Source organism: Myodes glareolus, chromosome X (genome assembly GCF_982192425.1).
Source record: "Myodes glareolus chromosome X, mMyoGla1.1, whole genome shotgun sequence".
NCBI classification, from domain to species: domain Eukaryota; kingdom Metazoa; phylum Chordata; class Mammalia; order Rodentia; family Cricetidae; genus Myodes; species Myodes glareolus.
This window is the reverse complement of record NC_142053.1, coordinates 80,079,355-80,106,645: the sequence shown is the minus strand read 5'-3', so window position 1 is coordinate 80,106,645 and position 27,291 is coordinate 80,079,355. Positions and strand designations below refer to the sequence as shown.

General features: G+C 38.9%; 1 protein-coding gene across 1 annotated transcript in view; it reads right to left on the bottom strand.

Annotated features, from left to right (window-relative positions):
* The window catches only part of Slc16a2 (solute carrier family 16 member 2), a 123,386-nt gene that overhangs the window by 52,323 nt on the left and 43,772 nt on the right, over window positions 1-27,291 (bottom strand). The gene's annotated exons all lie outside the window — the stretch shown is intronic.

The window sequence follows — 27,291 nt, the reverse complement described above, 5'->3', positions numbered from 1 at the left end:
GAGGCAAGTGGATCTCTGTGAGTTCAAGGCCAGCCTGGTCTACAAGAGCTAGTTCCAGGTCAGGCTTCAAAGCTACAGAGAAACCCTGTGTTGAAAAACAAAAAACAACAACAAAAACCAAAGAAAGACTAGACAGTTTCTGGATTATGGTGGTACAGCATTTGCCCAACATCTTCAAGACCCCAGGACTGACCTCTAGGGCCACTTGTAGACAAAGAAAAAAAAAGGTCAGCTTGGTTTTTTTTTTTTTTTTCTAAAAGAAAAGAGTGGTGAAATTGTTACCTAAGGGATTTGTCAGAATGAGGCAGTCGTCATTGTTGAATAATTAAGAGGAGTCTAGTAGCAATTACAGAATGCTTAGGCAAGATATAAGTTTAATAGAAAGAACCAGAGCAAAAGCTAAGAAAAGCCTTCTTACGGTCTGAATAAGCCTCAGAGACAGTTGAAGCCCTGTTCTTGTAATGGCCTTGACTTTAATTGGATGAGATTGTAGAATAATTTATACTCTAGGGCATTGTTAAAAATGCAATAGTGGAATTATGAAGCAATTAGTGCAAGCTAATAGGTGGGCGTGATATCACTAGAGATAGATTATCCAGAAGCTAAAAAGGAATCTCAGGGAAAGAGGCAGAACCGCACTAAAATCACAGTAACAGGGGCAGCAGAAGCGGCATACATGAGCAAGATTGGGGTCTCCAAAGGGCAGCATAAAAGCTGCACAATGCAGGGAAGTAAACTTCTCTGTGCTCATGTAGCAAAGTCAGTAATAATATCAGTAGTTGCTACAGTGTGATATTTGAAATATCCAGTTTTCAAAACATTTATGAGACATGCAAAGAAACAGGAAATTGGCAGATAAACAGGAAAAAAGCAAGCAATAGTGTCTCACGGGGGGAGATGGTGCTCACAGAAGACAAAGCAGCTGTTGTAAATGCTTTAAGAACTAAAAAAACCCTAAGCCTAAAGAGCCACAGAATGTGTGATGACAACGTCATTCCAAATAGACCTTCAATGAAGAAATAAGAGGTACAGAAAAAACTAATAAAAAATTCTATACTGAAGAATATAAAATCTGAAACAAAAAAATTGGTTGAGGGGCTCAGCAGTACATTTGAGACAGCAGAAGAAAACTCAGCAAACTCTATGATAAAAAAATGGACAGAGCTTAGAGAAATACGGGGCACTTATAAGCACACATATGTGCATCCAATGGAACTCTGGAAAGCAGAAGGGCAGGGATAGAAGTAAATATTTTAAAAGAGTAAGGATGCCCCAAATTTCAAAGCCAGATATTAATCAACATAGCTAAGAAGTTCTACAAATAACAAATTGAGTGAACACAAGAGGGGACATCCCAGGTAAGCCACAAAGTGATGAAAGCCAACAAAGAGGCATCTGAAAAGAAGCAAGAGAAAATGATTCATTATGATTAATAAATAATAGAAGCCAAAGGCAGTGGGGTGATATATGCAAAGAAAACTGCCAACACTAAATTTTACATATATTTCATAAGTAAATAGGTAGAGGCACAACCTAGATTGCGAGTCACTATGGCCTGGGGAAGTAGATAGTGGTAATGGTTCTATCACATTAGAAATATATTAAAAACAATGAATCACATACTTTAAAGAAATGAATTACTTCGTCTGGGAATTTAAGGTTAATAAAATTTTAAGTTGGATATAGTGGTCCATGCCTACAATTCCAGTAATTTGGAGACTGAGACAGGAGGATCATAATCTTGAGGCCATGCTGGGGCCACATTGTGAGTTTCAGGGTGGCCTGGGCTACATAGTGGGAAGCTGTCATAAAACTTTTAAATCTTAAATCAACAATATAAATTTTTACCTAAAAAAGCCTAGAAAAATACAAAAAGATCAGAGTAAACTGAAGCAAACAGTCAACACAAAAGAGTAGAGCAGAAATAAATAAGAGAATAAAAACAATGGAAAAAAATCAATGAAACCACAAATTAGTTCTTTGAAAAACTCTACATACAAAATGGACAAACTTAACTAGACTTACTAAGGCAATAAAAGAGAAGATAGAAATTAATAAAATTAAGAATAATAAGAAGACATAAGTATTGGTCTTACAGAAACAAAAGGAAATAAGGAATGCCATTAAATTCAATTACTTAGATGAAATGGAAACATTTCTAGAAAGTCACAAACAACCAAAATCCATGAAAGACCCAGAGAATCTGAATAGAATTATAGTAAGAAATGTAATAATACTAGTTAAATACTCCACTGCTTGCCGTTAAACTTCATCTCCTTTGTGACTTTTAAAAAATATTAAAAGAAAGATTAATAGCAATTTTCATAAACTTTTCCAGATCCCAAACCTATTAAAGATATAACAAGAAAAGAAAAACACAGGCATATCTCTTTTGGGTATTGATGCAAAACTCAACAAACCCTGACAAATTGAATCTGATTACATATGTAAAAAGATTATATATATGACCATGCGGATCTTTTCTAGGGATACCAACATTGGCAATGTCTGATAAAAAACTAATATAGTGTAGTATAGCAATAAGAGGCACAAAAATTAGCAAAAAATTGTTTATTTTAAAAACACAATAAACTAGGAATAATATTTATTTGCCATGCAAACTGACCAACTGAGTTCTATCCTCAGACTATGTGTGCAAAAGCTGGATGCAGTAGCATGCACCAATAACCCTAGCACACCCCTGGGAGACGGGAGGTGAAAACAGGAGTATTGCCTGGGAGCATATGGGCCAACTAGTTTAGACTATGCAGATCGACAGAAACAATAACCAACATCTTGCCTCAAACAACTTTCTGGAATCGGCTCCAGAAAGTTGTCCTCATCCCTTCACCTGTGTGCCATGGCAGGCTCTTGCTTGCACATACACACACTGATAATAAATAATAATAAATAAGATTTGAAATCTCAAGGCTAAGATCATAATTGTTGGTGAGAGATTGATGCTTTCCTTGTAAGATGAGAAAAATGTCAATGATATCTGCTATGATCATAGCTATTCAACATCATGCTTGAGGTTTGAGCCAGACCAATAACAGGCATCCAGATTGAAAAGCAATAAATAAAACTACCTCTGTTTGCAGATGAAATAATCTCCCATGTAGAGAATCCTAAGAACTCTACAAAAAACTGTTAGAACTAATCAATTAGTCCAGGAAGGCAATAAATACTAATCTGAATATACAAAGATTAATTATATTTCTATATACACTAGCAATAAAGGATTTTAAAATAAAATTGAAAAAATAATTTCATTATAATCATATCATAATGTACAAAAAATTGCAGTTCACTTATGTGAGTTCCAGGTCATCCAAAAATAAACAAACAACTCTGATATTCTAAAAGCTACAATATATTGCTGGAAGAAATGAAAACCTAGTAAAATAGGAACATCCTACCATCATGGATAAGAAGACTCACTGTTGGTAAAGTGGCACATTCTCAACTTACTACAGACTCATCAATACTTTTATCAAAATCTTAGCTGAATTTTCTTTTCAGAAATTATTCCAAATGTAAGAGAACGAGAATAGACAAACAACGTAGGTTCACAGTTCCTGATTTTATGTTTATCACAAAGTTACAGCCATCAAGACAGCATGGTACTTGCATTAAAATGTACATATTGACAGACGAGATAATATTAACAGTCCATTAAAATGTTGGCAGTCATGAGTTGAGAGGAAGAGAAAGTAAACAGGTATTATTTAATGTGTACACAGTTTTAGTTTGGAAAGATGGAAAGTTCTGGAGATAGATTAATGGTGATGTTTGCACAACAATGCAAATGAATTGACTGCTACTGAAATGTCCACTTGAAATGGTGAAAATAGAATTGGCAAGATAGCTTAGTCAGTAAAGGCATTGACCACCTTAGAGAGCCAGTGAAGTCAAGGACCACAATGCCTCAGTTCTATGAACATGGCAAAGCCTTCCTCAGGTCCAAGCTTAAATGCTGATAGTGTGTGCAGAAAATGTCCACTGTAGCTTTTCCCCGCTTGGTGTTTACGGGTTGAAGACTGTCCCTGTACAGAGACTGCTTACCAAGATGAGTTAAAGCTGCCTCCTTGATTCAGCTGTGTCTACAAACTCCACCTCCTTATTCATTGTATACAATAAACCCACCTCCTTGTTCATTGTGTATAATAGTCTTGCCTTCATGTTCTGCTGCATATAGCAAACACGCTGAGTGGCTGGGGTGCTGCAGTTTCTCTATCTGAGAGCCTAGACCCCCACTCCCAGCCTTTCTGCATCTCTGTGTCCATGTCCTTTCTTCATTTCCTCACCACCCCTAGTCAGGATGCAGGACCAAGCCATGCAAGGACAAGGTAGCCACCAATCTTGAAGACTTGAACTCAATTGCTAGGACCTATATGATGGAAAACGAGAACTCCTCCAAATTGTTCTACACACATGTTGTGACATGCACAGGAAAGTGCACACACGTGGAAATTGAATGTTAAAAATAGCTGAAATTCTAAACGTTATGATATGCATATCTTACCACAACGAAACAACTTACATATTTTGTGCTTTAAAAGCTGCTAGTCAGTCAAAAACACGTGTTGCTCTTGCAGAGGATCCATGTTTTGTTCCCAGTACCTACAGCAGGCAGTTTAAAAGTGTCTGGTATCTCAATTCCAGGGTCCAGGAGATCTGATGCCTTCATGTAGTCTCTGACGCCGGCATGAATGTGCGTGTGCATGAGCACTCACACACACAAACACACACACACACACACACACACACACGCACACACACATACACATTGGAAAGTAAAATAGAAAAAGAAAGGACAACCCACAAAATGGGACAAAATATTTGCAAATCATTTATTGCTAAAAGTTAAATACACAGAATATATACAGAACTAGTTGTGTGTTGTGTCACATGCCTGGGATCCCAGCACAAAAGATGCCAAAAAAAAAAACCCAGAAAAATAGTGAGCTTGAGGCCATTCTGAATTTCACAGAAAGACTATTTGTTAAAAATCAAAACAACAACAACAACAACAACACACACACACCGAAACAATAAAAAACCTCTTACAATTCAATAATAAAGAGACAAATGGCATCACAAAAAAAGAAAAAGAAAAAGAGGCTGGAGATGTAGCTCAGTGGTAGACTGCTTGCCCAGCATTCATAAGGCCCTTGAATTAACCTTCAGTACCGTTAAAAACAAAACAAAACAAAAAAGCAAAAGTATGGTATGGAGTTTGGAAGTCATCACTCTATTCTAACAACCAACAAACATGTAAACAAAATTTAATCATCAACAACTAACTGTTCATAGAACTAACGGCCAAACAGAAATAAGTCTATAGGTAAACCAATTATAGAAATGGACAAGCTAACACAGAGGAGCACACCAGCAGAGGAGAAAATGCTGTAAGAACCAACAGGAAAACCCAAACTATAACTGACAAATTGCTGGAAGTTCATGGCACACAATCAGAGACTTAAAGTCTCTGAGGAGTTGCTAATCATAGGAGCACCCTCGTGTTTTCGCGAACTACACCTCGGAGATCTACCAGGTTCTCACGGTGAAGACTGAAAAAAATAACCTCGTATCTCCATCAGAAGAAATTAGTACTAACCATAATGAAATCGCTCATAAGTGGTTTTTAAACATAAAGCAAAGAAAACCAGCCCACAAATCACAATCCCAGAGAACCTAGACAACAAAGAGGCCCCTAAGAGAGACTTACATGGATCTAATCTACATGGGAAGTAGAAAAATACAAGATCTCCTGAGTAAATTAGGAGCATGGGGACCTTGGGAGAGGGTTGAATGGGGTGGGGGGAGAAGCAGGGAGGGGAGCAGAGAAAAATGTAGAGCTCAATAAAAATCAATAAAAAATTGTATTAAAAAAACCAGACTGGAGAATTTTGTTCTTACAAAGCCTGCCTACATTCAAGAGACACAATCAACTAATCACTACCCTCTCATTTGTTTTTAAAAAGAGGATCTTGCTGTGGAACTTTGCCTGAGCTGGTTTTGAACTTGCAGTAACCCATCTACTTCAATGCTAAGTGTATGCTACCAACCTTAGCGAAGATTTTGAAGCTGAGTTGAACTTTGATAAAGATATTTTAATATAAGCTTAGGCATGAGGAGTAAGAGAGTAAAAGGTGCATTCAAGGAGAAAGACAGATTAAATAGTGGGTATGGGCTTCTTTAGGAAAGAATGACAAAGAAACTTTTTGCGTTTATGTGTTCATGTGTGCTTGGCCATGTATGTTTGTGTGGAGGTCAGAAGTTAGAGTATATCTCTCACCTCTACTTTCAATATAACAAACCAATACCTATTACTAATCCTACTGTGTGTGTCTTACTCTATCATTTTCAACTTTGTCTTTTGTTTATTCATTTGTTTTTTGTTTGTTTTTGTTTTGATACAAGGTGTCTCACTGACTCCAAGCTTACTATTTGTTTAGACTGACTATCTAGCAAGCTGTAGGGATCTACTTGTCTCTATTGTCTCCACCCACAGTTCCGAACTCACCATCCTGCCAGGCTTTTACACGGATGTTGGGGATATGAACTCAGGTTCTTCCTTGTGTTTGAACTGTAGGCGCTTTATTGACTGAGCCATCTCCTCAGTTCACCCCCAAGGGGAACTATTTCAATTTTTAAATTCCATTTACTCGTGTGTGTGTGTGTGTGCGCTCGCGCGTGCATGCATACTTGTCTAGCATACGAAACACACTAGATTTGATCTCCAGCTCTAAAAACAAAACAAAATGATAGCACTATGTAACAGAAATGAATAATGCCTTTGATGGGCTCCTAAGCAAACCAGATATGGGTGAAGAAGAAAGTACAAACCATAATCCCAGAGAATTTAGACAACAATGAGGACACTAAGAGAGACTTACAAAGATCTAATCTACATGGGAAGTAGAAAAAGACAAGATCTCCTGAGTAAATTGGGAGCATGAGGACCTTGGGGGAGGGTTGAAGAGAGGAATTGGGGAGAGGCAGAGAGGGGAGCAGAGAAAAATGTAGAGCTCAATAAAAATCAATAATTAAAAAAAAAGAAACTTTAAAAAAGAAAAAAAAAGAAAATGTCTCAGCTTGAGGAAAAGCTAGTAGAAACTTCCAAAATGGAAAAGCAAAGGAAAAGATAAAAGGTTGAAGCAGATTTTATCCACATGCATGTATACATATACATTATAGATTAGAGTTCACATGTGAGATAGAACATGCAGGCTTGTCTTTCTGTGTTTGGATTACCTCATATAATATCATACTTTCCAGATTCTCTCATTTACCCGCAAATTTATCCTTTATTTTTATGTACAGCTGAATAAAATTCCATTATGTTTATGTAACACATTTTCTTTATCTATTCCATCAGTTGATGGATCATGAGAGGGTGAAATTAGGTGCTGAGGAAGGGTAAGGGGAGGGCAGAAGGACACATGTGGCATGAAAGAGGAAAGGACACTGTTCGAGGAGGCTACAAAAGGGGAGGGGGCCAATTGTGGTTGCATGTTTTTAGTCCCAGTACTCTGAAGGGAGAGGCAGGTGGATCTCTGTTAGTTCCTGGTCTACATCACAAGACTGTTTCCAAAAAGGGGTTCAAGTGGGGACATGGGAAGGTGGGAGATGGAGGGATGAGGAAAATATATGAAAACAACCCTTTGTTTGAAATACATAATCATATCTAACTCTGTGTATGTTAATTTAAAGATTAAAATGTGAAAGATGGAGAAGAATGGCCAAGAACTGTGGGACAGTCATTAAAGGTATAATGAGTAATAGAAACAAAAGAATAAAAAGGGAAAGGAACAGAAAAGATCTGAAAAATTGATACTTGAGAATTTTCTCAAATTAATGTCAGACACCAAACAATAGAACCAGAAAACTCAATGAAAAATCAAGCAGGTTCAATGCACAAATTACATTTAGGCATATCATATTCAAACTGGAGAAAAATCAAAATTAAGGGGAAAATGTTTAAGACAAAGCAGGAAACCACATAACTTGTAAAAGAGCAAAGATAAGAATTACGCCTACTTTTTTCTTCAGAAACCATGAAAGCAAGAAGAGAGTTGGGTAGAATATTTGAGGCATCAAAAGAAAAACCTTACCAATCTAGAACTTTTTTATCCACATGATACATTCATTACAAACAAGAAAAGGAGCGAAACTGTCTTACACCAAAACAAAATGGAAGAAATTTGTTGCCAATACAAATGCCAGGCAATTACAATTTTTCAGGGAAAAGAAAAATTATATAAGCCAGTGACTTTGAGTGTGAGTTGTGTTTAGTGGTGTAAACCCGAAATTCCAGTTACTCTTAAGGACTGTGGCAGGAGGAGTGTAAACTGGAGACCATTCTGGGCATGATAATTTGTCTCAACAAAATACATTTTTATAAAACGGTTAGAGGTGCACTTGCCTACCCTGTGTGAGTCCTTGACTTCAGTACTCAAAACTGCAAAGCAAAAGGGAAACCTTAAGTCTATATAGGGACAGGAGGAACCTGGATTGTATAAGAAAGCAGGCTGAGCAATACATGGAGAGCAAGGTAGTAAGCAGCACTCCTCCATGGTTTCTATCTCTGCTCTTGCTGGAGTTCCTCTCCTGACTTTCCTTCATCATAGACTGTAAGCTGTAAAATGAAATAAACAAGTTTTTGGGGAGATAAACAACTCCCCAAGTTGCTTTTGGTCAGTGTTTATCACAGCAACAGAGAAGTAAACAAGGACTGATAGACCTATATTTGTAATAGCTCATTGACAATTCAAAAATTACAATATTTGTAATAGCTCAATGAAAATTCTGTCATTTTCAGCAACATGGGTGAATGGGAAAGCATTATGTTAAATGAAATTTGTCAAGAAAGGAAAGACAAAAACTGTGAGTTCTTATATTTGGGAGCTAAAATGTTGATCTCAAAGAAGTAGATAATAGAGTAAAAATGATCAGCCCTTGAGAAGGGTGTCAGTAGCAGTGGAAAAGAGGTTAGTTTATGTGCAGGTCCATACACAGAATAACTTCTGAATGCAGTGATAAGATAATGACGGTTAAAAATTAAATGACTATCTCAAAATAGTAGAGGATTTTGAATGTAGCTAACACAAAGAAATAATACATACTTGAGAAAAACAGGCTAATTGCTCTGATCTGATCATTGCATACTGTATATATGTATGGAAATGACACAGTGTATCACATAAATATGTACAGATGCTATGTTTTAATTAAGAATTTAAGAATCTTAGAGTCATCTTCAGAGCAGGAAAATTTATAAGAGATAGTGAAGGGCACCATATAATGATAAAGGGATCAATACTCCAAGAAAACAGCATTCTTAGTGTGTATCTGCCTTACAACAAAGCATCAGAATATATGAAGTAAGCAAGAAACACTCAGGTGATCTAAGCTGGTAGATGATACACAGGTTAAGTCTTCTAGAATCTCCAGGGAGTGGACAGGGAAAATTTGGTAAGAGCGATCAGACAGTGTAAACAACATGTGGGTATCTCTAGTTATAGTAAAGCAAAACAGACAACTTTATAAAGCAAGAGAGAAGGTTTAGAGTTCATCCTGGTGGTTTGACTCAGTTTAGTGAGATGAGCATCAACAACAGTGGAAGTCATGGCTTAAGTCAGAGAGCCCCAGAAAGTCTACGGAATACTTTCAATAACAAACATTTTCAAGAGTAGGAGAGCTTCCAGGCTGCTGGCGTATTTCCATCAGAGCACATATCCCGCCTAATCTCAGCTTTTCTGTACATATGCCTGTTGTTTTTTTACTCTGTTGCTCCAGTCGGGTCAGTCCCAAAGCTGTGCAGGTTGGGGCAAGTGGTGTCTCAATAAGAAACCTGACTACAGGAAATCACATTGGTTAGGCAAGTGAATGCTCCTGTGAGAAGCACAAAGGTAAAGGCAAAGGAGATTGCATTTTATTTATTGGGTATTAAACATGGGGTAAATAGAGTCTAGAGAAATGGATTTATATACACGGACTCCAAAGGTTACACTTAAAACTCAGGGCAACAAGGTTAAAAATGTGCCACTCACTCAGTTCTTAGACTTCTTCATACAAGAGACTTGTCCATGGTTTCCTAAAAAGAAGATGGTAAATCTAAGTACTTGGGATAGGTTGGAGAAAGAATGAGAGGTTAGTACATGGCAGAAGGCCTAGAAAAGACGTGGTTGATGATCTGAGATCGCCTTGGTCCATGTCCTATTCATAAGAAAAATTATACCTCATCTGCTTCAGAACCAGGTCACAGGGCTCAGTGTAAGCCCCTGTCTGAAGGATAGGAGAGACTAGCACCTAAAAGCATAACTTCATCTGAGTGGTGTCTAGGCCTTTCTGCCCTCCTTTGTGAGCTCAATTTCCCTCACAAAATCTATCAACCTGAGTGGACTCTGAGGGTTCCAGGGCTCATACAGGTTTCGAGGTAAGTGCGTATGTTTTAGTTGCATGCATTAGTTTCAGCAATGCAGGACTTACAATTGAAGACTTCTCTTAAACAAAGAGTATTCACCCTAGCAATCAGTCCATTACAAGCAGTCCTGAGAAAGGCATGTAGTGGGGGATTTTACTAATTTTTGAACTTTTCCAGTTTTTGAACAGGATGACTCAGGCCAGAGGCTAAGGTGTTTTGTATTATTTCTCAGCTCACTTGGGTCCCAGATACTACAGAAAACTGTGCAGGACTAGATGTCAAGCGGCATTAGGCTCATATAAAAAATAAAATAAGTGAGATGCAGAGAGATAGTGTACCCCTGTATGAATGAGCATTCATGACATGATCATGTCAAGAACACCAGTGCCTCAGACCCATGTGAAAGGCAAGGTCTTCCCCTGGCCCGAGTACAGATGCTGACAGTGTGTACAAAATATATCAACTAAGCTTCCTCCTCTTGGACTACTGAAGCCTGAAACTGCACTCCTACAGAGACTCCCTACTGAGGGAGCTGACCTGCTTCTCCAGCCATATACAAGACATGCACTGAGTTTCCAGGCTGCTGGTACATCTCCATCAGAGTACAAGCCCACCTCATCCCAGCTTTTCTGCTCATGTGTCTGTTTCCTCAGCCAGGTCAATCCCAAAGCCATACTGGCTGTAGCAGTTAACACATTATTATTATTATTATTATTATTATTATTATTATTATTATTATTATTATTATTACTAGTGGTGTGCTGGGAATTTATGCTGGGGCCTCACTCAAATATTAATCTTCCAGAGGAAAATGGCATTTAAACTTACTACATCCCACGCTCTCAAAAACTGCAAACATTTCCACTGAAACAGTAAGATATAAAAAAGCCCAACCACTGATATAATCCCAGTTGTGCAAGTCCCAACACAAAACCACAAGAAACATGAAAAAAAAGAAACAAAACCTAAGGCAGCATGACTCCTCCAAAAATTACTAGTCTCATAGTAATGGCCTTAACAAGAGAAAATTAGATTAAGTCTCAGATAAAGAATTCAAGAGATTCTTTATAAATATGCTTAAAGAAATCAAAGAGTACACAAACTCTTGGAAGAATTTTATATTGAAAAACATTCAGGTGAATGAAATAAGGCAATCTGTAAAAGATATGAGAGGGAAATTCAATAAGAAACAGATATACTGATGATAAAACTAATGAAATATTGAGAACAAAAAATTCAATAAATTGAATGAAAAACTCCATGGAAAGTCATGCCAATAGAATGTATTAAGGGAAAGACAAACTAACAGAGAGAAGACAAAGGTAGAGAAATTAAAATATTCAGATAATGGAAAAGATAGATTTTTAAAAATACAAATAGAACACACAAGATCTATTCAAACATTATAAAAATCCTACACATTATGAATATAGAAGAATTCATACCAATGATATAGAAAGCTTTTACAATAAAATAATAGAAATTTTCCAAAGCCTAGGGAAAGAAATGCCTGTCCATAGACAGAAGAAATTTAGAACACCAGACAGATAAGATCAGAAAGGAAACTCCCCATGTCATACTATAATCAAAATACTGAATATATAAAACAACAACAAAAGCATGTTGAAACAAGAGAGAAATAACAAGTCATATATGAAGGTAGCCCTTCAGAATAACAGATTTTCAATAGGAACTTTAAAATGCAGGAATGTTTGAAATGGTGTGTTTTAATTTCCAAAAGGCAACTGTCAATCCAGACTATTGTGCCTGGGAAGACTATCTGTCCTAATTGGAGGAGAGACAACAGTCCATAACACAAACAAGCTTAAGTAACTCATGACCACTAAACCAGTTCTACAAAAGATAGCTGAAGGTGTTCAGTTTAAAGAGAAAGATAAACACATCCAGAGGCTACGGGAAAGAATAAGTCATGATAAAACAATAGTTTTAAAAAAGAAAAACAGGAAAAAAATCAAGCACTGCAAAATAAATAAAATGATAATAATTAATATATGTATTTTAATGATAATCCTGAATATTAATGGTGTCAATGCCCCAGTCAAAAGACCCAAACTATCTGACTGTATTAAAGCAAAAATACAGAGCTGGATTGTATTGACTGAATTGGTAGTAGAGAATTTGTAGTAGAGAATTGGTAGTAGAGAATCAACAGAGCACAGATTTGTTGACAAATTCTTAGTTAAACTAACCAAAAGAAAGAGAGACATTAGAGAAATAAAGGTAGAATTGGTCAGAAAACTCTCCTTGAGTGGCTAGGCTAGCTTTTATATATTGCCAGAGGTGCTATGCAGGCCACCGGAGAAGAAAATTCAATAATCTTATCCAGTGGTGGAGCTTGAGTACTATAATGTCAACACACCAGGTTAAGATATACTCACTGGTACAGTACTAGCATGAATGTTATGGGGGTTACCAGATACTTTATTTTATATCATCATCATCAACATCATCATTATTTGTGTGTGTGTGTGTGTGTGTGTGTATGTGTATGCTTGTGTGTGATTTGTATATGTGATCACATGTGTGCCATATTGCTCATATGGAGGTTAGGAGTCAACCTTTGAGGGTGGTTCTTTCCTTCCATCCTGTTTTTGAGGCAAGGTCTCTCCTTGCTGTTTTTGTCATGCTGTACACTTCAGGCTAGTTAGTCCTTGAGGTTCCAGGCTGTTCTCTTATCTCTGTCTTTCATCTTGTCATCGGAGTGCTAGGATTACATACATGTGACATGGTATCTGTCTTTTTATATGGATTCCCTGGATTAAATTTAGTTAACGGGCTTGTACAGTAAGCGCCTGTACCTGTTGGACATCTTGTTACCTCCTCTAACACTTTTTGATTGGATTTAAGACCCACTTGACTAAAGGAAACTCATGCCTGGTACTGGAAGCCTGGTTAAATGCCCATGGCTGGGGAGGTCATAGGTCCGAAGGGGTTACCTACTGTTTTTAAATTCCTTCTAGATATATTAAATGAATTCTTAAAAAGACATAAAAGTAAGAGGGAGATGTGTTGAGTAGAAGGGTTCTAGAGGATGTGGGAGGGGAAATAAGGGAAGGTAATGAGGAGCAAATATGATTAAAATACATTATATAAACATAGGAGCAATCAAAGAACAAAGAATAAAAAGGGGTGATCCAAATAAATATAATTATATATGAAAAAGAAGCAATTACAATAGATACAAATGAATCTAAAAACACATTAGGATATACATTTAAGATTTACATTGCACTGAATTAGGAAATCTAAAGGGAATTGATTTGTAGCTGCATATGGCCGACCAATACTGATCTAAGATGAAATAAATACTTATCTGTGGGCATAAGGATAAGTACTTAGGAATTGTACTGATTTAGGAAAGTGGCAGTAGCAGGTCTTCATCTAAGGTCCATAATCACTCTAACCATGCGTTGTGGCTAGGTGTACTGTACCAGACACGAACTACTTCCTTAAGTAGGTCTTAAGTTCTATTAGACAGCTGTTGGTTACATCCAAAATAAAAATGCCACTGTAGCAACCCTTACCAGGCTGGTCATTGTTGTGGTTAGTAGGTTTTATAGCTGAGTAGGAATATTGATAGATTTTTCTCTTGACAATTTGCATAGACTAAAACCTTATAGGCTGCCCAGTCCCGAATGGTCATCTCTAAACTTATGTGCATATGAGCATCATTAAATGATCACAGCAGCATGGGTGTATATATGTACTCCAGTAGAAAGTATAATGACAAGCGTATCACTGTACCCGATTTCAAGCCACACTACAGAGACTTAGTAACAAAACAGCTCACTTACTGGCACAAAACTGTCTGTCTTCTTGCCTGCTTGCCTTGCCTGCCTGTCTATCTGTGTGCCTTTACACCTCTCTGTCTCTCTGTGTAACAAGAATAAAGAAGATTTCATGAATTTGTGAGGAAGTTGGCATTGGAGGAACTGGTGGAGGTAAAGAAAGGGGTGGAAATAATGTAAAAATAGTTTTTATACTAGAAAAAAATAAAAAGGAAGTCAAAATGTTATTTTCAGATGATTTGATTCTCTCTATAATAGAGTCTAATGACTCCACTAGAAAATTCTTAAATCTGATAAACATTATCAGCAAAGTGGCAGGATACAAAATAAACATACAAACCCAGTAGTTTCCCTAAACAGCGATAACATGCTGAGAAAGAAACCAGAGAAACAATTCCATTCACAATTGCCTCAAAAAGCACTTTGAAATAAACCTAACAAAGGAAGTCAAAGACCTGCATAGTGAAAACTGTAAGACACTGAAGACAGTAGAAAATGGAAAACTTCCCAACTTGTTGATTAGAAGACTTGTAAAAGTGGCTATATTACAAAAAACCCTGAATATTCATTGTAATACCCACAAAAATTCCATTAATATTCTACACATGAATAGGAAAAAGAAAGAAAATTCATATGGAAACACAAGAGACCTTGGCCAGCCAAGGCAATTCTTAGCAGAAAGCATAATAATTACAGCATCACCATGTCTGATTTCCATAGTAACAAAACAAGCACAGATGTTTGCGTAAAATAGACATGTAGATCAATATAGTGGAACAGAGGACCCGGATATATATCTATACAGCCATAGTCAAAAATATACATTGAACAAAGGACAACCTCTTAAACAAATGGCGCTGGGAAAACTGGATATTTACATGTAGAAGAACGAAACTAGTTCCCTTATTTCCCACTGCACAAAAACAACTCCAAATGGATCAAAGACCTTAATGTAAATCCTGAAATTTAAAGCACTACGAAAAAATACTTCAAGATATAGGCACAGGCAAGGACTTTCTAAATAATATTCTAGTCTCTCAGAAAATGCCAACATTTAATAAATGAGACATTATGAAATTAAAAGGTTTCTATACAACAGCAGAGGCAGTTAATAGAGGGGTGATAGTCTTTAGAATGGGAAAACCTACATATCTGACAAAGAATTAATATTTAGAACACACAAATAACAGAAAACAAAACAAAAGACCAACCCCCACATCTAGTAACCCAACCAATGAATAAGCTAATGAAATGAACAGTTAGTAAGAGATGAAATACAAACTGTCAGTAGACATAGAAAATAAAATTACATTGAGTTTCTATCTGTATTGATTGGGATTCTCTAAAGAAACAGAGCTGACATAAATACAATTGTGTGTGTGTGTGCGTGCTATTAACATAACTTAAAATAGTGACAGCAGCTGTATCACACTTGAGAAGCTGAGGACTTGGGAGTTCTTGGCCTTGAGGCTGGGTGTCTCAGCAGCTAAAGGAGCCCCACAATGACTGTTTCACACCAGAGAAGCCAACAGCCCACTAGTTGCTTAGTGCAATGTTGGGTGGCTCAGCAATTCCAATTTGGTGCCAAAAAAGTTGGAAGTTCCCTGGAGAGTCGCTGGTCCTTAGTCTTGTCTACAGGTGGAGCCTGCAAGTGCTGGTTCTGATATTAGCAAGGGAATCAGCAGCGGCAGCAACAGCAAATTGCTCACATGAAACGATCAAAACCAGCCACGTTCTGGAACATAAAATATACCTTAATAGATTTAAAAGAAAAGCGATCATTTAAAGTCTGACCCAAATCCAAACCAGAGATAAACTAGAAACTGTGGACCCAGATGTTTATCTTACAGGCACATCTATAGTGCCCCAAATTGGGAGGCTGAGACAGGAGTTTTACTATGAATTCTAGGTCAGCCTGGACTACCTACAGTTAACTGGAGCTAATTCAAGGTAGAGCAATCAGGTCCAGAGACCCACACTAGAAGGTAGTGGAGGAGAAGACCAGCGAGAGGTGTGCTGGTGCTTGCATATTAGCACAGACAGTAGGAGACTAAAAAAAAATGACAGTCCCATAGAAGAAAACAACATCTAATCCTTATCTGCCCATCAATACAGCCTTACAGAGCATACTAAAAGGAATACCTCAGTCTGAAGAGAAGATTAACCACATCCAAGGGGACATAAGGAATAAATAATCCCAGAACAGTTAACCCAAAGAAGTCTAAGGAAACAACAGTGCAACAACAAAATAACATGAATTAGTAAACATTTTTCAATAGTAACTCCATATTAGTGGTCTAAATTCCCCGATAAAAGGATATAGACTGACAGGTAGTAACAACCATCTCATGGGAAAACTTGGGCTTCACAGTGGGTTTCGTCAGAGGAGAGATCACCCCCAGGCTCAGCAAACCGAGTGGATGTCACTACCCGAGCTGATGCGACAGCAGAAGGCGCTCTGTGCAACCTTTAATCCCAGCACTCAGGGACACAGAGGCAGGCGGATCTCTACTAGCTCTTGGTCTACAAGAGCTAGTTTCAGCACAGCCAAAGGTACACAGAGAAACCCTGTCTCGAAAAACAAAACGAAAACCCCAACCAAACAACAACAACAACAAAAAACCATACAGACTAACATATTCAATTAGAAAACAGAATTCATTTTTTTGCTGCCTCCTGGAAACATATGCTACCATCAAGAACAGATACCACCTTAAAGAAAAGGATGGAAAAAAAGATATTCCAAGCAAATGGAATCAAGAATCAAGCAGGTGTAGCTGTCTCAATACCTGACAAAAAAGACTTTGAACCAAAACTAATCAGAAGAGACAGGGCGGGACATTACATACTCATTAAAGGAGAACTCTACGAAGATATTACAGTTCTAAACATTTACCCACCAGACATAGGTGCACCCAATTTCATAAAAGAAACACTATTAGATCTAAAATCACAGATTAACCCTCAGCAGAGTGGCAGTGGGTAACTGCGATATTCCACTTTTGCCATTGGACAGGTCATCCAGACACAAACTAGGCAGACTGAGAGATAAAGGATGTCATAGAACAAATATACCTATGTACATCCCAGGTTGGCCTCAAACTCACAATCCTCCTGTCTCCACGTCCTTCAGCAAATCTCGGCATGAACCACCACAACTGGTAAACATGGGGCCTGCATGGGTCTGCACCAGGTCCTCTGCCTATGTGTGGCTGTTAGCTTGATTTTTTTTTTGTGTGTGTGTGACTTCTAATTATGAGAGCTGTGTGTCTTTAACTTGTTTGCTTCTCTTGGGACTCTTTCCCTCCTGTTGGGTCACCTTGTCAACCTTGGCATGAAGGCTTTTGCCTTGTCTTCTTGCATTTTGTTTTGTCATGTTTGCTTATTGTCTCTTGGAGGCCTGCTCTCTCCTGAAAAGAAATTGGATTTAGGGGAGAGGGGAGGTGGGGAGGGGATCTGAGAGGAGTGGAGGGAGGGGAAGCTACAGTCAGGATGTATTGTATGAGAGAAGAATCTATTTTCGATAAAGAAGATAACTTTATAAACGAAAATAAAGCAAGCCAAATGGAGCTAACAGATATCTCCAGAACATTTCAAACATTAAAGCATGCACATTCTTCTCAGTAGCCCATGATCTTTCTCCAAAATTGACTGCTCACAAGGCAACTCTCAACAAATGCAGGAAAATTAAAATAACTCCCTCTATTGTATCTGGCCACAATGGAATAAAGCTAAAATATCAATAGCAATAGAAACTCCAGAAAATATGAAAATACCTGGAGACTAAACAACACACTATCAAATGATGATTGCATTTCTGAAAAAAATCAAGAAGGAATTTTTGAAAGATCCTAGAATTGAATGAACAAACAACAATCAAAATGAACAAACAACTTATCAAAATTTAAGGGGCACAGTGAAGGCAGTTCTAAGAGGAAACTTTATAGTCTACATCAAAATGAATACTTAATGGTTGCAAAACAAGAACAAAACAACCCTAAAAGCAGTAGATGGGAATAAATCATCAGAACCAGGACAGAAATTAATGAAACAGAAAAAATTAAAACAATACAAGAGCTAATGAAACAAAAAGCTGGTTCTTTGAAAATATAAACAAGACTGACACATTCTTAGCCAAGTTAATCAAAAAGAAAAAGACGGCCAAACCAAATTAATAAAATTAGAGAAAAATGGGAAACATTACAACAGATACCAATGAAATTCAGAAAATCATGCGAACATACCTTTAAAACCCGTTCTTCTACTAAATTGGAAAATTTAAAAGAAATGAATGCATTTCTAGATTCATAAGATATACCAAAATTCAAACAAGAACAAATAAATGATTTAAACATACCCATAACTAGCAATGAAATCCAAACAGTAACAAAAAAAAAACCACCCAATTAAGAAAAAAGCCAAAGCAAAACCAGAGGTATTCAGTTCAGAATTCCACAGAACTTCAAAGAAGAATCAGCACCAATACTACCCAAATACTTTCAAAAGACACTTCTCCAAAGAAAATATATAAATGGCCAAGTCATTAAGAAGTTGAAAATTGAAAAAAAAAAGGATAACACATCACATTCAGTAGGATAGCAAATAAAGAAAACAATAACAAGTATTGATGAAGAAGTAGAGAAATTGAAAGCCACAGGCACTGCTGCTGGTTTAACTGTTACAGAAAACATTTGAGACAATTTCTTCAAGTGTTCATCATAATTCCCATCAGAGCAGAAAGGTATTCCAAGCTGATCGAATAGCACAGACAATAACTTGGAAGCATGGGATGTGAACCATATAACGGGAGTAAATTCAGCACTTGTGAGTGGTTTAGGTAGGGTTGGGTAGAAAAAAGTGAAGCTGGGATGGTCACCTGGGAACTTGAATGGTGTGCTTGGAGTTTGGATCTAATCTTAGCAAGTCTATGGAGATTTGTGAGTGTTTCCTGGCATGGGAAGCCACAAAGCCAGACTTCCATGCCGTGGACTATGGATAACAACATATGTAGAACATTGGGAAAAAATGAAGAATGATTTGTGTAAACTGGCTTCTTTTATAAACCGTGGAGTTTCCAAAGCCTGTGGTTGGGGGCCTTCTTAGCTGTCATCTCCAAGTTACCTCCCTCAGGGCTTGCCCTGAGCCTTTTTCCCACAGGTCCTTACCCAGTGTAGGGTTTTATTTTTGGAAAATTAAATACAAACAGACTTCAAGTTGCAAAACAGTTCCTCAGAGGTAGCATTGAGAGATACTTTGAATGTCAGTGGGGGAGACTTCAAAACTATTTCAGATGGTGTAGCAAATTCCAGGTTGTGGTTAACCGAGGCCATAATATTTTATTTATTGGTTTATCTACGTATTTATTCCAGTACTGGAGATGGAAGTCATGCTACACATAGTAGGAAGACACTATACTTCTGAGCTACATACATACAACCCTTCTTGGTTGTTTTAGAAGCTCCTCTTCCATTTCTAGTCTAGTGGTGAACCTTTACCACTAATCTTCTATATGGCCAGGGTCAAGTTCCTTAGGATTCTGGGTCTTGGTTTCTCTACTTAAATAATGAGGTGTTCTGAAAATCTGAAAAGATTATTCCTAAGTTCTCTTGCCACCTTTCAGCTTGGCTTTCTCTAGATGCAGTTGAGCCTAAGTGGGTTGTGGAGAGGCAGAAGAATGGAAAAAGTTAGGAAGATGGAAGAGAGGCTGTCACACTCTTAGGAGTCTTTAACCCCTCTCACTGGGAGCTCTCTGGGTATATGGCATCCCAGTTCAGCCTGGAAGAGTGAGTGCTGTTATCAAGTCAAATAGGCTGACTATCTCACTCACAGTTTCCACTGTCAAATCCAAAACGCGCTTCATTTTTTCCTTTGTTTTCTGTGTCTCTAAATCTCAGAAGAGAATATTGCTCAGGAGAGCATGTTGTTTTGGGTAAGCTAGGAACCTATAGGAAGTATAGTCCTCATTAACAACTGAACAAGCACTGAACAATGAATGGCAAGAAGACCAAAAGGCGCTGGAGATGGGCCTTGACTCAACCAAAGAAGGCATTGTTACCTTGGTCTCTCTTGCCTGCCTTTAAAGGGCCTCTGAATTCCTGTCCATACTTCAATAAGTTCCTATGACTGCAGAAATTCCATAGAGAAGAAGGCCTAAAAGGGAGCCACAGCTTAGAAGTCAGCCATGGCAATGCCACCGAAACAGCGGGGCCAGGTTAAGGACAAGCAGCACGGGCTCACTACGCTGCAGCATCTTCCTGGCTATATTAGTCATTGTCTTTTACTAACCAGGCATTTTGAATGACTGTAATTATCGTTGGTTAGTAAAGCTAGGACATGAATTGACCTTCAATTGGTGTATTTGTTAGTGTACAAGCTCATGAAAAATATAGGACCTAGGAGGGAAAATACTGGAGTGAAAGGTTTGAGAACTGCTTGTGTTTTACCCAGGAAGAAACGAAAACTCAAGAGGTAGCTTGTCTAAAGCCGTAGAGTGACTGAGTGCTCCCTTTCCAGCTGGAACTCAGATCACGGACCCCATCAGCCAGATGCTTTCCTCTATATTCCAATTTGCCCTGGCATTGCCCACTTTCCTCCAAGAAAGTAGGTTCTTGAGTACAGTCTTTTGAAATGGATGGAATCCATCAGAGTTTTGTCCAGAACGTGTCTGGTTGCCTGGTTCCATGGCCATAAACTGATGGAGGTTGGCAGAATGGGCATCTCTGATTTCTGTTGGTATAACAAGATGTCTGAAAGACTAATTTATGAAGGAAAGAAACTTATGTGGGCTCATAGTTCTGGAGGCTAGAAAGTCCATGAAGATGGCAGTAGCATTTGATGAGGATTTCATACTGCTTTGTGTCATGACTGAAGGGTGGAAGGGCAAATGAGCATGTCTGAAAGAGGTCAAAGACCTAGAGCCATACTTGATAACAACTACTGTCATGGTAGCCAATCCAGTCCATGAGAATTAACACAGCTCCGCAAGAGCATCATTAATCTCCCCCATTACCTCTCGATACCACTACACCGGGACTTGTAGTATTTGCTTGCCTTGCTGATATAACGAATTACAATGAATTGCCTGGACAAAAGCAATTTAAGGGAGAGTGTTTACTTTGGTTCACTGTTCCGGTGTATCGTCTACTGTGATGATGAAGGCATGGTGGCAGGAGCCTGAGGTGGTGGGTCACCTTGCATCTATATGGTCAGGAGGCCAAAGGAAACGAAGGCTAGTTAGTGCTCAGCTTGTTTTCTCCTTTTTATTCAGCCAAGGACTCGAGTCCATGCAAGTGTTCTGCCCACAATTAAAGTGGAACTTCCTGCCCCAGTCAATCTACCTCATCTAGATATTCCCTCACAGGCAGGTCCAGGGACTGGTCTCTCCTAGAGTCTAGAGTCTGTCAAATTGGCAATATCCAGCACCACAGGAATCAAAGTTCAATGCAAATTTTGAAAGGGATAAACCATATTCAAATACTGGTCCTTGACTGAAACACACCTGTGCTATGAACTACTGACTACTACTATGAGAAAGGCTGGGCTTCTGGACCATGCTAAATCCATGACAGTGCTCACCTTAGAATAACAGCCTGCTCTAACATGAACCAGACCTCTCTTTGACTAGGTAAGTGTTTTTAATCGCGCCTCTAGCATCTCTGAACTGGAATCTCTGAGTATTTGTTGCATAAGTGGAGCTTTGCAAAGTATCTCGAGTAACAGCAACTTTATTTTGGTCGGGCACAAGAGGGCAGCTAACTGCTCTGTGGTGAGGAGAGCCATATGGATTGAGAGCACCGAAAGCAGCTGGAGACACCAAATAAAATATGTCCGGGAAAAGCAGGCGTGGTGGTGCATGCCCGTAATTCCCCCACTCAGGAGGCAGAGTCGAAGGATCAGGAATGCAAGGCCAACTGTGGCTACTTGAAATGTAAAATAAATAAAAAAGTAGGCAAAACAAAGACTTGGAAGCCAGCGTGCTCACTCAGTAGACTAAGTAGACTCTTGAGCTCCTGAGTTGAATTCCCAGGACCCACATGGCGACATCAACTCCTGCAGGCTGTCATCTGACCTCTGTGAGCATGCTGTCACACTTGTGTATCCATGCGCACGCAACACATACAAATAAATAAATAAATAAACAAAAATGTAATAAAAATGTAAAAATGTATCTAGGAGAGAGTATAAATGAATAGGGAGTGGGATTCTAATCTGAGCAGCTATTGACTTTCGTTGCTCCGTAGGAGGTAGGTCTAGAAAAATCTCATACGGACAATGAAAGCAAAAACTTCACACCAGCCACAAGCACCAGGGCTTTGAAGCATTGGTGGGAGGGTATGGACTCTGGATCCACCGCCCATCCGGGCTCCTGGAACCCTGGGGTCCTTGGTTGGAGTCTGCCCTCTTCTTCCTAGGCTTTCCCCAGGAATGGAGCTGCCTGCTGGGTCTATGGTTGTCTTGGCTCCTTGCTCTCCCTTCTCCCCTCTACTTGGAGGTGGTATTCACCAGTCCTCTCCCACCAGATAAGGAAGTCTTGTTCTTCCTGATCCGGGAGAGCAAAGCAGTTCTCAATCCCCGGAGGCTGGGAGGGCCCAGAGAGGGGAAGTTCTGATGATTGTAAGCACATCAGTTAGTGGCCTGGGCAGCTCCAGGGGCTCTTGGTCCCCATATCCTCCACCACCACCGCCTTCTGTCCCCTCCCCACCTTTATCTTGCTCCTTCATTGACCACTTGGTTACTCTGTACATCACCTAGAAACTTTCAGCAAGTGGCGAACGATACACCTCAGCTCTAAGGAATGATCTCCCTAGTGGAGGGTTGGCTGGGGAAGAAAACTACAGTGTGCTTCTCACTAGGCCTCCCTCTGACCATCTAACTCTCTCCTGCCTTTCAGAGGGCTGTACTGCTCTAGAAATGTTGTCTAGGACCTACCAAACAGGCCGAGTTCCACCTTCACCTTCCCTGGTAGTCCTAATATATATATACATATACTATATAATATATGTATATATTATAATGTATATATACTATTACACACACACACACACACACACACACACACACACACACACACACAGCTCAGGCCAGCCTTGAGACCCAGGCCAAGTGTCTATAAGATGGGCAAGGATCCAGAACCTGTGGTGGTACAGAAGCTCATGGATCAATGAATCTTAATGGTATCTACTCTTGCCTTTCTCTGCAGTAACTATTTCTTAAGGACTTATGTAGGGACTCCAGAGGGTAGGGCAAAGATTTTTGCTGGGATTCCCTATTCCAGGCTACCCCTTTCCACACCGAGACGAAATCTTGAGACACATTCACCTCATGGTCTAAAGAGTCGCCTTTGATCTCCAAATCTCCCATGTTGCCATTTTAAAATGTATTAAGGAAATGAGAGTGGAACGAAAGTATGACCATTTCCACAGGGAAACCTGGAAGGAAGACATGAGATAGATCACATATCCTGTTAGTGGTTTTTACAGTATACAATTTGTTTGAACCATTTTCCTAAAACAAAACATTTTGTTGGCCCCGGGCCAGAGTTCTCCATACCGCCATATTCCCCCTTACAATAGGTCTAAAACTGCCTTAAGATTGCCACTCGTCTACTCATGGTCTTCTGGGGTCTCTGGGGCTAGGTGAAGTTCACGTTTCTTTATCAAAGTCAAGGCATTAAAAGGAAATTACTAGTGCTCTCCTCCACTGAAGCAAGATGTGGGAAGAAAGTCAAGTAGAAGAAGATGGCTCCCACCTCTGCTCTTGTGCAGAAGTAGGAGGCCAAAAAGGTGGTAAATCCTGTTTGAGAAAAGGCCTAAGAATTTGGCATTGGACAAGACACCTAGACCAAAAGATACCTCGCTTGCCTTGTCAAATGATTGCCTTACACCTGGCTGCAGCAGCAACGGGCCTTCCTCTATTATAAGTGGCCGAAATTGCCTCCTGTGGCTAACCTGTTCATCTAGGCACTGGTCAGTCAATCAGCAAGCCTAGTTTCTTAAGCTTCCCCACAGGTGTAGGTCAGAGTCACAGCAGGAGGAGAAGCAGAGGCTGTCGGTCTGTGCTGAGAAGAAAGCTTTTGGCAAAGGGGAAGAGACCACCTATCCCTTGCACAGGGGCAAATATCGTCACTACCTTCACGGAGAACATGAAGACTCTGCTGGTGACTAATTATCACACACAATGTAGACCCCATTGAGCTGGTGGTCTTCCTGTCTGCTCTGTGTCACAGATGGGGGTCTCTACAATATTGTCAAGGTGAAGGTCAGGCTGGGGTGGCTGATCTGCATGAAGACACTCACCGTTGCTGCCTTCACACAGGTTAACGTGCAAGACAAGGGTGCTCTGGCTAAGCTGGTGGAAGCTGGGAGAGCCAATTACAATGACAGATACAATGAGCTCTGCTGCCACTGGGGAGACAGCATTCTGGGTCTAAACCTATGGCTTTCATTGCCAAGACGAAAAGGCAAAGGCCAACTTGCCACCAACTTCCATTAAATCTACGTCAGAGTTTCCTGTAAATAAATATAGTTTTAAAGTGTTCTTAAAGAGAAAGAAACTACTGTCTTCTGTGTTTGGCATTATATTTACTGATTTGTTTTAAGAAATACAAAATGTTTGCAAAGAGATTGTTTTTTTTGTCTCTCATTTTCATCCTGGACAAATCTTTAAACACAGTCTTAAATTTGCAGCTGAACTTCTTTTTCCATGGGTTTTCAAAAATCCATTCACAATGTTCAGGGAGGTGCAACAATGCGTAACAACATCAAAGGAAATAAAATATCAACAACAACAAAAACTGCCAAAAATAGTCTTCAATACAAAAGAGAAACAGCAAGGCAACATTTGCCAAGTCAGTTTCTGTTAAAAACATTTTGGAAAAAAAAAAGGTACTGGTAAGTGACCTGCAAGCAAATGTACCAGGCAGCCTTATTTTTATTAGCACTAAACTTGAAACAGCACAAATGCATATGGACAGATGAGTATGAAACAAACTGTGAGCTAGCCATACAGCGGGGGATGTTACTCTGTAATAAACTGAGAGCTGGATAGATGACACACACCTGTAATGCCAGCATTTAGAAATCTGAGGCAGAAAGATTGTGAGTTTTAGGCCAACCTGGGTTATATAGCAAGACCTTCTCTCTAAAGCTTAAAATGAACAGGAAAAGCAAACAAAACATTGCTACACACATTATTCTGAATCTCAAAATAATTATGTCAAGTGAGTCTCCAGATAAGAGTAAATACCATATTATTCCATTTACATAAGATTTTTTTAAACATCAGATTCTTAAAGGAGTCAGCTGATCTATAGTGATGGAAGCAAATCAGTGGTTGCTTCAGGATGGGGACGGCAGTCACGGGAAGACCAACTGCAAAAGAGCATGAAGAATCTTTTGGGGTATTACTGGATTGAATTAGTGGGTGAATATATTCTTAAAAACTTACCAAATTACAGAAATATGATGTGTTGCTTATTACGTATCAATTATATCTTAATAAACTGTAAAAATTGGATTTACAGCAAGAGTATTCTAGTAGGTGATACTGAAGTAACTTGACATGCCTTACCAATTCTCTTCTCCCCTGACACTATTACCAAAGCTGGAAAGGTGAATGCACACCTTTTCAGCCTCCCTTGCAGCTGGAAGTTGGAAGGTTAAACATTTTCAAATCTGTGGAACCTCCTTTCCTTTCCAATTGCACTCTGAAATCCTCAGTAAAAAATCATAGAAAAATAAGAACACTTTGGTGTGAGGGAGAGGGCTGTTAGTCTACTGGAACCTCCACTGACTTTTTTCATTTGTATTTTCCTTACTCATCTACATTAGTCCCTCATGAATTCTGAACAATTTCAAGTTATTCAGATCTCTTCTTTTTCAGGATAACAACTATTTTGCTTCTATCCTAAGAGATGATAGAGTCTAACTCTTATTTTATATATGGGGGAATTGTGTCACAAAGAAATGAAGGGACCTACATCTCCTTTTGAGGAAGAATAGAAACACAGGAAAAACTAAGGGAACATGAAAAGAGAAAAGGAATCAAGCATTTTCGTGGGGTGGGCTGGGAAATGGCTCAGTAGGCATAAATGCTTGCTGTGTAAGTATGAAGATGTAAATTAGATCTTCAGCATCCATGTAACACATGTAGCAGCACATTTATAATCCCAGTTTTGGGGAGGTGGAAACAGAGAGCTACTGGGGGAAATCACTGGCCAGTCTAGCTAAATTGGCATGTTCTAGACCAGTGAGCAACTCTGTCTCAAAAAGTAAGATGGAGAATTATACAGAAAGACATCTAAGGTCAACCTCTGCCCTCTAAACAAATGTGCACAACTCTGTGTGCGCACACACAGATATATACACACCCATATACACACAAAGAATTTTAGTACAACTAAGAACATTTGCTGTAAAAATTTCTCGCATAAAACTAGCATTTCTTTATGAAGATATATTTTCTGTTAAAATGACAGTGAACCATGTTTTAGGCTTGTATTAGCTATTTTTCTATTGCTGTGACAAAACACCAAGACCAAGGCAACTTGTAGAAGGAGTTTCTTTGGACTTGTGGTTCCAGAGGGTTAAGAGTCTGTCAGGATGGGGTGTGTGGCAGGAAACAGCAAGAGTAGGAGGCTGTGAGTTCACATCTTGAACCACAGGCATAAAGTAGAGAGAAAGCAAACTGTGAATGGTGGAGTCTTTGAAATCTCAAAGGCCACCTCCCCTCTAGTAACACAGTCTTCCAGCCAGGTTACACTCCCAAACCTACCCAAATGGTGCCACCAACTGGAAACCAAGTATACAAATGCTCAAGACTATGGGAGACATTTATCATGCAAGCTACTACAAAGTCTAAGCTAATAAGATCTTCAAATATGGCTTTATTTTTCTCCCAGATATTTTCTGGGATTTTACAAATAAGGCTAAACTTTTGCTTACAAGGTAAATAAAGATGTTTAAGGTGTAAAAATATTTGACTTTCCTCACAAACCTTGTGACTTGGGGTTTTACCTTATCAGCTGCAATGCTATTCAGTGTACATCAGGAC